This window comes from Cololabis saira, chromosome 4 (assembly GCF_033807715.1).
Source record: "Cololabis saira isolate AMF1-May2022 chromosome 4, fColSai1.1, whole genome shotgun sequence".
Lineage (NCBI taxonomy): Eukaryota > Metazoa > Chordata > Actinopteri > Beloniformes > Belonidae > Cololabis > Cololabis saira.
Window position 1 is genome coordinate 48509913 of NC_084590.1, and position 15268 is coordinate 48525180.

General features: G+C 42.3%; 1 non-coding gene across 1 annotated transcript; it reads right to left on the reverse strand.

The window, feature by feature from the left end:
• Positions 1-12791: 12791 nt before the first annotated feature.
• LOC133442654 (U2 spliceosomal RNA) lies at positions 12792-12982 on the reverse strand. The gene has a single exon (XR_009782596.1). It is a non-coding gene; the product is annotated as a U2 spliceosomal RNA (small nuclear RNA).
• Between the last annotated feature and the right edge of the window lie 2286 nt (positions 12983-15268).

Consider the following 15268-nt stretch of genomic DNA (forward strand, 5'->3'; position numbering starts at 1 on the left):
CAGGAAGCAGGAACACAGGGAGGCACACGTCAAGCACTGGAAATCTGCAACAAAAACCACAAACGAAACACAAAACCGACACAGAGCCGACCAAAACACGAGCAGCAATCGACCCAAATCTCGAGATCCGATCACAGTCTGAGCTAAGCTACCGCTAACTAACCCCAAAAACTACAGAGCAAGCATGCAGGTGAACAAGCCAGTGTGTATGTCTATGTGTGTGTGTGCGTGAGCCGTGTGTGTGTGTGTGTGTGTGTGTGTGTGTGTGTGTGTGTGTGTGTGTGAGGGGTTGGGGGTGTATACGTGCGTGTGTGTGTGTGTTTATGTCTGTCTGTGTGTGTGTGTGTGTGTGTGAGAGAGAGCGTGTATATGTGTGGCTAAGTGTGTGTATGTGTGCATGTATGAATATATGTATGTGTGTGTGTATGTGTGTGTGTGTGTGTGTGTGTGTGTGTGTGTGTGTGTGTGTGTGTGTGTGTGTGTGTGTATATGAGTGTGTGTGTGTATAATCCTATCAAAGCTCCACCTGAAGTGTATCTATAGTGGGGGAGGGGGGAGAGCAACCCCGCCACCCGCGAAACGAGAGGCCGACGAGGAAGAACCCGGAACCCAGGCCACCGGCAACCCCACAGAGGGGAGAAGTAGGAGGGAGGCAACTCACCGCCAGCGAGGTCCCCCCCTCCTGGATAGCTGTTCCAGGCCAAATCTGCTTGGATTGAGAAAGGGGGGTCTTAAAGACCCCTGAGTTCCTCTCGAGGACCAAACACCTGGATCTGGAGGTCTGATGGAGCCCCGCTTCTCTCGTTCCTTTTGTGATCCTTTTCTTGAACCAACCAGAGTCCAGATGACCCGAGTCGAGCCTTTGATTTATCGTAGAAACCATTTGATGTCCTGAAGCTGCTGCCAGAAGAGCAGAACCGGCAGATCTGAACCGACGTCCTGGACGTTAAGACCACCAACCATTAATGTGTGCGTTTACATGGGAAGTTTCATTCCTCTTTAATTCAGAATAAAAATTAAATCCAATTTAAAATGATTAAAAATTACCATGTAAACACCTAATTCTGACGCCCCGTTTCCACGTAGCAAAAACGCTGGTGTTTTCATGCGTTTTGGCCGTTCGTTTACACGAAAACGAAGCTCAAAGTCACCAAAAACGATAATTTCTGAAAACTCCGGCCAAAGTGGAGATTTTCAAAAACTCCGTTTTCACGTTTGCTTGTAAACAGAGAGAAACAGAGATTTAGGCTTCAGAACGTCACCAGCGTCATGAGTCTGTGTTTACAATTTGTTTGGGCACCGTTTATATTTTCTTGTATTTTACCTGTTTTATATTCTAAAGTCACACTTAAAAGTAACTCCACTTCTCTGTCACTCCAAACGAAAGACTCTCGTTCCGTCTTGGAAGTAACTGGCAGTCCAGGCTGATTTATGGTTCCGCGTTACACCAACGCAGAGTCTACGGCGTAGGCTACGCGGCGACGCGCACCGTACGTAGGCTACGCCGTCCATTTAACCATATTATTCAGGCTTCACACGTGTCATTTGTTGATGTTTTTTTCCAGGATTCTGATTGGCTAGCATGACTTTATCTTCGCGTTACACTGCCCCCTGTAGGTTTGGCTGCTCATAGCACCTTAACAGTATTTATGCAGGTTCCTGGAAATTATGGTATTTTTCAAAACGTAGAGGGGGAAATATCTGTTTTTGTAAATACCCGGCTACGTGGAAACTTGGCCTGAATGAAAATGGCCATTCCGAATTAAACTTAATTCTGAAATAAGTGGCTGGTTTATTCCGGCTTATTTTAAATCCAAATAGTATAATTCCACGATCATGTATCCCCTCATTCCTCTTTAAATTAATCCCGGTCTTTCTTTTTGCTTGTTCCCTCCGGCGTCTGTCTCCATGATCTTATATTCCGCTGGGCTGGTTTTCCTTTTTTTTTTTTTTTTTACCTTGTCTGAACACATATTATTGATTGATACCATGACGGTAGAAACCAAAAGTGTATATATGTGCATTATTACTATATTTAATATATATACATATATATACGCACACATATGCGTACACATACATAAATATACACATACAAACCCAGTGTTTTTTTTGTTTTTTTTTTTGAGGGGGGGGGTGACGACATCCACTGCCAATCCAGGAAGCAGGAACACACGGAGACACACGTCTCGTGGAAATCTGCAACAAAAAAAAACCCACAAACAAAGCACGAAACCGGCACGGAGCCAACCAAAACAATAACAGCAATCGACCTAAATCTTGAGATCTGATCGCAGTCTGAGCTAAGCTATCGCTACCGCTACCTAAACCCAAAAACTAGAGAGCCAGCATGCAGGTGAACAAGCCAGTGTGTATGTCTATGTGTGTGTGTGTGTGTGTGTGTGTGTATATGCATGTGACTAAGTGACTATATGTGTGTGTGTGTGTGTGTGTGTGTGTGTGTGTGTGTGTGTGTGTGTGTGTGTGTGTGTGTGTGTAATAAACCAAACAAAGCTCCACCTGAAGTGTATCTATAGTGGGGGAGGGGGGGGAGCAACCCCGCCACCCGCGAGACCAGAGGCCGACACGGAAGAGCCCGGAACCCAGGCCACCGGCAACCCCACAGAGGGGAGAAGTAGGAGGGAGGCAACCCACCGCCTGCGAGGCCCCCCCCCCCCCCCCCCGGTGGCGGCCGAGGGGGCCCGCGGGCGGGGCCCCCACGGCGCGGGAAGAAGCAGCCAGGGATCCCGCGGCGGCGGACCGCAACCCAGGCAATCCCCGACCACCCGGTCCGGGCCGGACACGCGGCCAGGAGGCCCTCACCCTTCAGGCCAACGACCCCCACCCGGCAGGGGGCCAGCCTGCCCGGAGAGACAGAGCCGCCCCGGCCGCCGACGCGGGCAGGCGCACCCGTCCCCCACGAAAATGGCCCTCCAAGACCAGAGGGGCGCCCCGCCGCAGAGGCAGCGGGGGGGACCGGAGACGGGCCCGGAGAGAGGGAACCCCCCAACAAGGCGACACCCGTGCAGGCCCGACAACGGAGGGCCCCAGACCCAGGCATCCCATTCATTCATCCATTCACCTATCCGATACCTATACTAATAATAATATAATATACTATACATAATAATAATACTAATAATAATAATAATAATAATAATACTAATAATAATAATAATAATAATAATAATAATAATAATAACCATTTTTGTATAATATAATATTCATAAATTATTAAGTTTTGATGTCCTGCCAATGGAGGCTCAGATCCTCCATGGCAGGACCCTTCCATACCGCATTCTCACCGACACAGACATACAATCACGCACCGTTTCCCCCTCCCCGGGGGGGTCCAGCACCGCCAGAAGGCACCCCAGGCTGCACGGCGGGCTGGGCTGGTTTTCCAAACAAAGTTTCAAGATGGCAGCACGCAGTAAACGGTGGTCAAGAGCAGAGACCTTTTATTTAATAAATAGCTTGGAGGACCTGGAAATAATTAAAAGAACAGATGGCAAGAAACGTAAAAATTGTGATCTTTTCAAAGTTGTAGCGGCTAAGTTAGTTTTTCTTCCGGTAGTTTAACTTCCGGTCCCCCCCCCTATCCAATCAGAACCTTCCCAACCCCCAGACCTGGAGAGGAATTGGAGAAAGACCATCAAACCTGTTTCCATGGAAACCTCAATTCAGAATTACTAATAAAATAGTTTAAAGCAGCACAATGTAACTTTCAGGTTTTCTGAGTTTGGCGGCTCCTTTGGACAAAAGCGGTAGTGCTTTACCAGAAAGAACTACATTTCCCATGAGCACCAGCGCGTACTGCCGGAAAACTCCTGTCCCCGTCGTGTGCATTTGTTTTGATGAGAGAAGACGGGACAGACTTTCAAAACTACTTTTCTGTTTTCAGCGGTCGTTTGCAGGATGGATAGAGAAGAGGTAATGTATCTATTTTTGGATAAACAATATAATATGACGATGTTGAAAATCACTAAGGTCAACTTGGTTTTATTAAGTTGTTTCAGCGAGATAATGCGCCCTACAAACTCATACGGTCTGCACCTTTTTCCTGTCACGTTTTTTAGAGGGACTTGGTCATAAATTAGTAGTCCAACATACTTACTGACAAAATGAAAAAATACTTTATAAACTGTGAATAACTGAATGCCCATTCCTTATATTTTGCAGATCAGCCCTGCACAATTTTACAGTTCTCAGGAAAAATACTAGAACCCAAGACGAATCCCCTGTATGTGAAAACATTCTAATGTTGATTCTTTTTTTTTTTTTTTTCTTTTTTTTTTTTCAACAATATATTTATTAAAGTTTTGCCATAGATACGCAAAATACACAGACATACATATACGAACAATATTCAAACATTAGGTACATTCAATAAGATCATTTAAGAATTCTTACAGATGTTATAAAATAATATTCAGGATGCAGCATATGATTGTGGTCCTGTACAGGGGATGGTTATGCTGTCCCTGTTTCACACAGTAAGTCAGATAGATCTTTGTTTTTAATATACTGGATGTAGCACCCCCATATTTTCTGAAATAATTCTTGTTTATCCTTTAGAGTGTATGTAATTTTTTCTAACGGTAAACATAAAGACATTTCTTTTAACCATTGCGTCACACTCGGCTTGCCAATACTTTTCCACGTTAAAGCTATCACTCTCTTTGCTTGTAGTATTCCCATATTTATGAAGATCTTTCCAGAGCGACTTATGTTATGTCCTGTAGGATATAAGCCCAGTAGGAAAAATGTGGGTTCCATCACCTGCCCTTATCTTCTCCACATCTATTACAGAGGTCAGGGATCTGTATATTAAATTTGTTAAGTTTTTCTGGTGTAATATACACTCTCATTAGCCAATTAAATTGCAGCATTTTTAGACGAGTATTGCTCGTCTGTGTTTGGGCCAACTTACACGCTTTACTCCATTGTTCCACTGTCAATTCTTCCTGTAAGTCAGATTTCCATGCATTAAGCTTGGCAACAGAGGAATCAGTAGAGGATGTCACCAGCAATTTATACAGTTCAGATATCATACCTCTACCAAAGGGGTTTTTAATTAGGATTTTCTCTAATGTGGACAGCGGGGGACTCTGTGTACACTCGTTCTGATGAGACCTGATAAAACTCCTAAGCTGCAAATATTTGAAAAAGTGCTTTCGGGGGATACAAAATTTAGATATTAGTTGTTCAAAACTTAAAAGTCTTCCATCCCCCCCGAAAGCATCCTTCACCAGTCCCACGCCCAAGTCTGCCCACATTTTAAAACCACCGTCTGCTCTACCTGGAGCAAAATAATTGTTGCCCCAAATTAGGGCTAAAAATGGAGAGGGGAGATTTTTCTTTCAAATATCTTCGAGTAACATGTAAAATATAGATCATGTTTTTAACTATGGGATTAAGAGTAATCTTTTTGAGTTTATTATATTTATCAGAGTAGATATACGTGGGAAGTGGAAGCTTGAGTGAGAGTGATTCAATACTTCTCCATGTGGGGGGCTTTTCTGCAGTATAATAGAACATTATAGTCCTTAATTGGGTTGCCCAATAGTACCAAACCATATTCGGGCATTGTAGCCCTCCTGTGTCAAAGGGCAGGTATAAAAGCGATAAGCGAAGTCTGGGACGCTTGTTATTCCACAGAAATTGGTTGAACAGTTTTTTTATTTTAAAGAAAAAGTCTGATGGAGGTGGCAAGGGGATATTTTGAAACAAATACAAAACCTTAGGGAGAACATTGATTTTTAGTATATTTATTTTACCAATCAGTGAAATTTGGAGACTCGACCATCTCTCCATTGATTTGGATATGTCAGTCATACTTGGATTATAATTATATTTCACCACATCTTCCAGTTTCGGAACAATTTGAATTCCTAGATAAGTAAAATGATCCACATTTGTAAAATGGCAGGTATAAGTAGGTGGATTCATCCTTTCTTCCGAGTTCAAAAGCTCTAATTTAGATTCTTATTGAACATAGAACTCTACATTTACATTTGTATCATAACAATTCTGTCTCTCTTGTCGGACATCCCTCCTCGTCTTTCAGCTCACGCCAGCGAGTGAACGCCGGGACAATGTTTATTCTTGTCCGGGCATTTAGCTTGTTACTCTCCCGCTTTCTTTTCTTGCCTCCTCCGATAAAACTTGTATTTTCTTGGGTTTTTCCGCTGCTTCGGCCATGATACCAGCTTCTGCTGAGCTCTGCGCTCCACGCCCCGCCCAGCTTTGGTCTGGACTACGAATGGGGAAGGAGGGGGAAGTGACGTATGCCGTAAAGCAGTCAAAGCCGTAAAAATGTGTAGTTTTTTAGTGTGGCAGGGTTCCTACCATGCTCCTCAAAGTTACATAGTGCCAGTGAAGGAGATACAGACCCCTCAGATCATGACAGAGGTTCATTAAACCTGTTGGAAGTTGATGTTCCATCACAATGATGATGATGAAATATTAGATTAAGCTGGAAAAGTTACATAGTGCTGCTTTAATTGGGAATAATTAATTCAGAATTAAAAAACATCATGTAATCGTTAGGGCTGGGGATCGATTCAAATGTCAAGAATCGATTCGAATCCGATTCTTAAGATTCAGAATCGATAATCACGATCCGATTCGATCCGATATTGATTTGGGTTACTGTTAATAAAACAGTTTTTTGAGCTTTTGCATGAATTATATAACTGTAGTTCTGCAATATATTAATACTAGTATTATATTGAGATTAAACAGCAAGTATTGCAGCTAATGATGCTGTAAGGACCAATCAGCTCCCAGAATGCTGATAGAACTGAAACAGAAACATCATGGGTCAGAATTATCAAACAGATCCAGGGAGGAAACTGAGACGGATGAAATCACTTTTATTTTTTCCCCATTTATGCAATTATAACTGAAAACTTTAATGTTTTCATACCTTTAAACATAATTAAAGGCAAAAAACATGGCACCAGTTATTCTCGTGTCCAACAAAATATACCTTTTTTGGGCATAAACAAAAAAGTACCAAAAGTTGTAATTTAATGATGAAAAAAAAAAAATCTTTTTTTTTTTTTTTTTGTAAATTGATCTTTAGACATAAGAATCGATTTTTAGGAATTAATATGAGAATCGATTTAAAATCGGAGAATCGATCTTTTCAACACAGGCTTAGTAACCGTGGCCCATGCTGCTAGTTTCTAGGAGCAGAACCCTGACCCAGACTTGACCCCGACCCGGCGGTCCTGGAAACCTCCTCCGTGTTTAACTCAGTTACCAGTTAAACCAGTCGGACCGTCCTCCTCCTCGCCGTCTCCCCGCTGGAACAAAGACGCGTCCCCGGAGACGCCCCCCCACCTCCTAATCCCCCCCGGTCCGCCCCCCCTCACCGCGGTGGCTTCCTCTGTCCCCCCGGGGGTTCTCAACCCGGGGTCCTGGGCCGGCCCCGGGTCCCCCGGGGGCGAGCGGGGAGGCCGGGGGAAAGGCCTGGTCCGGGCCGGGCCGCGGAGCCGCAGATGTCGGACAGATTGGAGGCTGGTCCGGGGGCCGGGAGGAACCCGGAGTCTGGAGGGGGGGCCGCCCCGGATCACAGGCTCGGGAAGGGGGTCATTAAAGAGGCCGGCCGGCTGAAACCCGAGCCGCCCCGGCGGATCGGGGGAACGTCCTCACCGCCGGGTTCCCGCCGAGCCGACAGCTTGTTGCAGCTCCAGGAACGCCGCTGCGCTAATGAGTCGACGCGGCCGACGCAGGTGGGCCGGTGTCTCGCCGGGCCGGGGCCGGAAAGGTCGGGAAGGTTTTTACTGGCGGAGCCTCCGCTCAGGAAGACTCTCACGTCTCACGCCCGGTCCTGAAGAATTCTTCCTTGAACTTGATCCAGGAGAGGCCCGGGTCTACGAGGGTGCATAAGCGTTGCACCCTCAGTTTATGTGTTTGCATGCTCAGTTGAAAAGACGAAAAGAAAACTGACAAATGTGCGCGCGTTAAGCCTTATTTATAGTTCCGCGTTAAATCGACGGCGTAACCGACGGCGTAGGGTACGCGGCGACGCGCACTGCGTCCCCGCGTATCGTACCCCGTCTGCGTTGGTGCAACGTGGAACCATAAATCAGCCTTCAGTGTCCGTCACTCATCTGCTTCCAGCAGTTTCCTGCAGCAGCAAGACGCTGCTCTCTGCTGCTCCGTTAACAAAGTAACGATGGATATTCGGAAGTGGTTCAAGCACAACCACGCAAACAAGTTTACAGGACTGAAAATTTGAATATAGTAATAAAGTTCTTTATTTTCTGTAATGCAATTAAAAAAACAAAAATGTCATACATTCTGGATTCATTATAAATCAACTGAAATATTGCAAAGCCTTTTATTATTTTAATATTGCTGATCATGGTTTACAGTTTAAGATTAAGATTCCCAGAATATTCTAATTTTTTGAGATAGGATATTTGAGTTTTCTTAAACTGTAAACCATGATCAGCAATATTAAAATAATAAAAGGCTTGCAATATTTCAGTTGATTTGTAATGAATCCAGAATGTATGACATTTTTGCATTACAGAAAATAAAGGACTTTATCACAATATTCTAATTTTCTGAGACAGTCCTGTATATTTATGGTTATATTTATTTTTGTTGCTATGTTTTATTTTCTGTTGCTAGATTGTCTGATGGGTGAGGTAGCCCAGACTAAATGCAGCATTTTCTTTGTTCTGCAGTGATATTGCTGCAAAAATGCACTTGAAAGACACTTTAAACATTCTTGTTTTGCTAGTATCATTCCGCTTGAAATTATGGGAAAATGCACAATTTAGTGTTGAATAAGGTGCCAGGCATGTGCACCCCCTCTGATCTGAGATGCACCATAGTCATCATTTTCTAGAACCGGCCCTGATCCAGGAACATCTCCAGGTGAACAAACACATCACCACCTCCACTAAAGGCTGAATTCTGGTTCCACGTTAAACCTACGCCGTAGATTAGCGGCTATGCGGGAGTCTCTCCGTAGCCTACGCCGTAGCCGGACCTGCACCTCCCAAAAAATCTAACTACGCATCGAGGCGAAGGAGACCAAACGCAGACCGAGAGGGCTGTGATTGGTTCATTTGGTAGCAACGTATTTCCGGTTCCGGTTCGTGAAGCAGTCGTGAACTTTCAGCCTCTTTTCTTCGTGTGTGTGTGATTTTTATTTTTTATTTTTTTGGGTTGTTTTGGTTTTTTGCACAATAGCTGTTTTTATCTCTTTGATTCACTGTGACCAGAAAAATAAGGTGGCCGAGACCCGCTATTGCTGAAAATAAAAGTAACGCTGCGAAGGAAACAAACGCTTAGCAAATAAAATAAACGCTGCAAACAAAAAGAAACGCTGCTGCAAATAAAAGAAACGCTGAAAATATAAAGAAACCCCGCTGCAAATTAAATAAAAAAACGACGGAAACAAAAAAGCCACAACGGAAGTGAATTACCGGGGACTATTTTTGCCGATGCACCGGTGTTGCACATTAAAAATAACACGTAGCGACGTTGAACACTAACCTTTTCACTTATTTTCTCGTTCGTTGTTGTTCTTATTCCTCGCTCTTCTTATTTCTTCCTTTTCACTTACGTCCTCTTCGTCTTCTTCTCCTCTCACATAAAAACACCGGTGCATCAGCAAAAATAGTCCCCGGTAATTCACTCCTGTTGTGGCTTTTTTATTTGCATGTTTTTTTTTTTTATTTGCAGCGGCGTTTATTTGAAGCGGCCTTTGATTTTATTTGCAGCATTTATTTTATTTGCAAAGCGTTTATTTTATGTGCAGCTGCGTTTATTTTTATTTGCAGCGTTTCTTTAATTTTCAGTAATGGCGGGTCTCGGCCACCGTAGAAAAACCGGAAGCTAAACAAAGTATCAACTAGCGCTCTGGGGGGGTATTGCACCGCGGAGAAATGGAGTGACGGAGAAGTCTGAAGGTTCACGACGCCGTCACGGTGACGAAACACAAAACCGACACAGAGCCGACCAAAACACGAGAAGCAATCGACCCAAATCTCGAGATCTGATCACAGTCTGAGCTAAGCTACCGCTACCGCTAACTAACCCCAAAAACTACAGAGCAAGCATGCAGGTGAACAAGCCAGTGTGTATGTCTATGTGTGTGTGTGTGCGTGTGTATGTATATGTCTGTGTGGCTATGTGTGTGTGTGTGTGGCTATGTATATGACTAAGTGGCTATATGTAAGCGTGTATATGTATGTGTAGCTGAGTGTGTGTATATTTGCATGTATGAATATATATATATATGTGTGTGTGCGTGAGTGTGTGTGTGGATATGAGAGTGTGTGTGTGTGTGTGTGTGTGTGTGTGTGTGTGTGTGTGTGTGTGGATATGAGAGTGTGTGTGTGTGTGTGTGTGTGTGTGTGTGTGTGTGTGTGTGTGTGTGTGTGTGTGTGTGTGTGTGTGTGTGTGTGTGTGTGTGTGTAATAAACCAAACAAAGCTCCACCTGAAGTGTATCTATAGTGGGGGAGGGGGGGGAGCAACCCCGCCACCCGCAAGACCAGGAAGAACCCGGAACCCAGACCACCGGCCACCCCACAGGGGGGAGAAGCAGGAGGGAGGCAACCCACCGCCTGCGAGCCCCCCCCCAGTGGCGGCCGAGGAAGAAGCACGGGAAGAAGCAGCCAGGGTTCCCGCGGCGGCGGACCGCGACCCAGACAATCCCCGGCCACCCGGCCCGGGCCGGACATGCGGCCAGGAGGCCCTCACCCTCCGGGCCAACGACCCCCACCCGGCGAGGGTCCAGCCTGCCCGGAGAGACAGAGCCCCTGGGAAGATTTCAGTGCCCTAAAATCTGTCCCTTCTTTTTTAGGGGTAGTGGTAGTGAGGGAGGGCTAGTGGTACAAAGTAGGGGGAGTATTGGGATTGGGCCTTAGACTCCCTAACTTCAAACAGCTCCTGCATGCAGGGTGGGAGTATGTTATTGTGTGCCTTGTACATGATTAAAACTGTATTAATGTCCACTAGGTCCCCAATTTTAGGGTTTGTTTTAATAAAGAATGGGTTGGTTTGGGCCAGGTAGTCTGCATGGTTTATGATTCGTATTTCTTTCTTGTGCAGCATGTATAGTGGTTTGATGTTTGTTTTGTAGGTGTTCCCCCATAATTCTACACAATAAGTTAGGTATGGAAGTATGAGGGAGCAGTACAATATGTAGAGTGTACTGCTGTTCAGTATGTGTTTCATTTTGTATAATATAGCAATTGATTTAGAGATTTTTGTTTTTGTGTGATTGATGTGTAGTTTCCAGCTCAGTCTACTGTCTATGGTAATTCCCAGAAATGTATGTTCGTTTACTCGTTCAATCTCTACATCATTTATTGATAATTTGGGATGTGTATTTATTTTTTTGTTGGAAAAGATGATGTATTTGGTTTTGGTAAGGTTCAGTGACAGTTTGTTTACATCAAACCACAGTTATCATTAATGTACATAACGAACAGTTTTGGTCCCAAAACGGAACCCTGTGGAACCCCATGAGTTGTTTTCAGCAGATCAGAATCAACATTATTCATATGGACAAACTGTTGTCTGTTATTTAAGTAGCTGTTTAACCATGCTAGGGCAACTCCTCTGATCCATACCTTTCCATTTTTTTCAGTAATATATTGTGGTCTATAGTGTCAAATGTCTTTATTAAGTCTATAATAACCCCGACCGTGTATTCCCTGTTATCTATGTTAGCAGAGATGCTTCTGCTAGTTCAATCACTGCCATTGAAGTTCTACCTGTTGGTTCTAAAGCCGTACTGATGTTTACTGAGTAGCTGATTGTTTTCTATGAAGCTGTCTAACCTTGTTACCGTATTGTCCCGATTATAAGACGACCCCGATTATAAGACGACCCCCTCTTTTTTAAGACTCAAATTTGAAGAAAGACTTTTTGAAAACCAAATTCAATTTTTATACAGAAAATAATGACAGTACATCTGAAACAAATGATTATAAAGTTATATTGGAGAGAAAAAGCCTGTTATTTTGACTATTTGAAATCATCATCTTGAAGTTTGCATCATAACTTCTCCTCAGCTGCCGGTTAACCTGCCGATCTTCCACCCACTTTTCTCCAGATTGTCGCTACGTTTCTCCACTTTCTGTTATCTCTTCACTTATTTTCTTCTCTTTCTTATACTATTTTTTATTTTTGTTCTCCGTGACAGGGGTTCGCTTTGGCCTGGGGAATTAAGTTCAGCATTCGCTTTAAAGATATCTGGCGCCATCTAGCGGTGTGAATGTGTATAACGTCTAGACCCCGAATGTAAGACGACGCCCACTTTTTAAGTCTTATTTCAATGCAAAAAACCCCGTCTAATATTCAGGCCAATACGGTACATATAATTTTTCTAATATTTTTGAAAACTGTGAGAGCAGGGAAATGGGTCTGTAGTTAGTGAATTGATGTTTGTCTCCACTTTTATATATGGGAATTATTTATTTTATATGGTTGATTTATAATGGGATTTGAATAGGTTTTAATACAGGTCAAAGCTAAAATTAGATGTTCCTATTAATCTGCTTACTGAACCTATGTTCTTACATGTAAAGAAAATACATTTGCTGTTCACCAAACTTTAAAACCACTTAGCACTCTGTCGGCCTCTAGTGGACAAAAGAGTGAACTGCACAACAACCAACATGGAATAAACTTCCATCATCCAATCATTTTCTACACCAGTGTCACAATTTCTATTTCAGCTACTAACCAGAATAAAACCAAGTGAATTAAAGATCGTTCAGCTTACCATATATTTTTATATGTAACACGTAAGGAGGAGTGCACCGTTCCTGGAGAAACTGCAATACCAGGTCGTTGCGTGGAGTGGACGGAGCAAGCCCCTATTCCATCTCCCTGTTCCAAAAATCAATTTAATATATGGTCCCCGGGTAGGGGACGTATCAGATATTAAACTGATAAGAACAGATACTACACTTGATCTTAGCCAAAAGGCCGAGAAGCAATACCGACAAAGGTTTGGAGGAAACCTCCCCATTCCTGATACCCTCCTTTAAACTCACGGTCTGGAAACTAAACACACAAAAACAAGTTCATGAAAACAATTCTTTGTTAAAACAATTAATAACACAGTAACCTAACAACAACGTTTCCCCCTTTGTTTTCTGATACGGTAAAACTATTTTAACAAAACTTTACAAATGAGCTGAAGGCAAATGTTCCGGGTCTTTAAAGTCTTAAAGTTTAAAGTCTTAAGTTATTCAAATCTAATGACAAAATGATCTTTGCTGGAACACACGAGACCTGCTTTAACTGAAACCTTTTCAGGGCAGGTAAGCATATATGGTAACTATAAAAGTTACCATCCTTCATAGCTCTGTTACTTCACATAAAGCCAGGACAGTAGTGGAACAGGTTTGTGAACTAAATCTATCAGTGAGGTGAAATAAAGCTGCTCCAGAGGAAGAATGAACATGTTGAGTGCAGCAGGTTATTGATCAGCATTCTATTTCTACGTCACAGTTTTCCAGCCTCATGAGAAGGTGAGCAGTCATGATGTCAGAGAAAGTAACTGTTTGGTGATAGTTTCTCCAGTATCACAGGCTACTTACCTCCATTTGTCCCTCAGCTTATACATCAACTTCTTGTTGTTTAAGCTGCATGTTTGCAGGTATATTCAGTTAGACATGTGTTGTCATCCATTGCATTACAACATTCTCTTAGAAAGACACCATAGACTTGGAGAGGTTTGATAATCACAACTGTCAGAGAGCTCTAACCTTGAGATACCTGATTTTGTGTCTTTATTAGGGATCAAAGTAAAACAGACCAGAGTGTCTACAATAAAAGAGTGTGAATGGGTGAATACGACCAGCAACGTACAACCAGGGGTAAATATGCAATACGGTACAGGGGGGTCAAACTATGGAATACATATTCCCATTTAGCAAAAAAACACTTCTCTGTACAAGGTTTTAAAGGATGTCTGAAACACCACTTACTTTTTGTTTTGTGAATGGAACTGCTCTGGCATAAGTAATGGATGTGCTGAAAAATGTTACTGTCTTGTGTAATCTCCTTGAAATTATTATTTTTTTGTTCATCTGGTTTGTTATTTAGTCGTTTATTTTTTTGTTTGTTTCTTAATTATTAAATTGTACTTGTTTTTCATATATCCGATCATTTTTCTTTTGTGTAAATTCTTTGTAATTTTCCTTTAATTTCTATCATCTATAGATTTCTAACTGATAATTTGTATATTTTGTTTTTATAAGTATGATATTAAATTTTATGTTAACTATAGGTGGAGGCACCTGATAAGCTCTTTGAGTTTTCGCCTCTTCCTGCACTTTACATTTTTAAAGTTGGTACTTTTATTTGTGTAATGTTTAACTGTGCAAATAAATAAATCTAAATCTGAAAATCTAAGAAGAAGAGATGGTCGGACTGATGAATAGTTTAGATTCAAAAGTATAGTGTTTGTTAACACATTCAAGACCTAAAGTCTAGATAAATTATATACTGTTTCTACAGTAATTGCAATCATCCATGGAAAATTAATCGGACCGTGTTTTTGGGTAAGTGGCTAAAAAAACTCAATATTAGTGCTTGCCAGGTTTGCTATTGTCAACGTTTTTCACGCATTACTTGACAACTCCGCCTGTACTTAGTCAACGACGCACTGCTATATGCGTGAAAAACGGCCCCCTGAAACCAATCTGGCAACCTGGTTCACTAACTCCCCTCCGCTTTTAAAGCGCTGGACAAAAAGACGAACTATTGCAGTATTGTAGAAAAATAAAACTTTTTGAGCTTGTGACTTTTTTTTTGTTTTGTTTATGCCAAAGTTTTGTTTACTTTATACTGCACAGTTTAGACACCAGAACAGTGGAGTGCCATCCCTTCAAATATTTGATGTTGATGTTAAGAAATGGTTGAAAGACAGTCACATTACTTATGTTGTCATTAATCATTGTCTGATAATGTCTCTGAATGTTTGCTATAAACACTGGTTTGTGCTACAGGTGTATTTATTATTATACTAAATATTAATATTATGATTAATATAAATTATTAATTAATTTCTGGAGGTTAAGTCTAATTAATAATTAATTCAAATTATTTACAATTATTTATTATTATTATAACAGCATCCCTACTATCTTAAATATTAACCGGCACACGATCGCGGGCATCTGTCACGTGTCCAGGATCCCCCTCGTCACTATGACGTATAGGGGGAACCCAGAGGGATTATTTTCATTTTTTCATTCATTTGTCTGGCTGTATCTT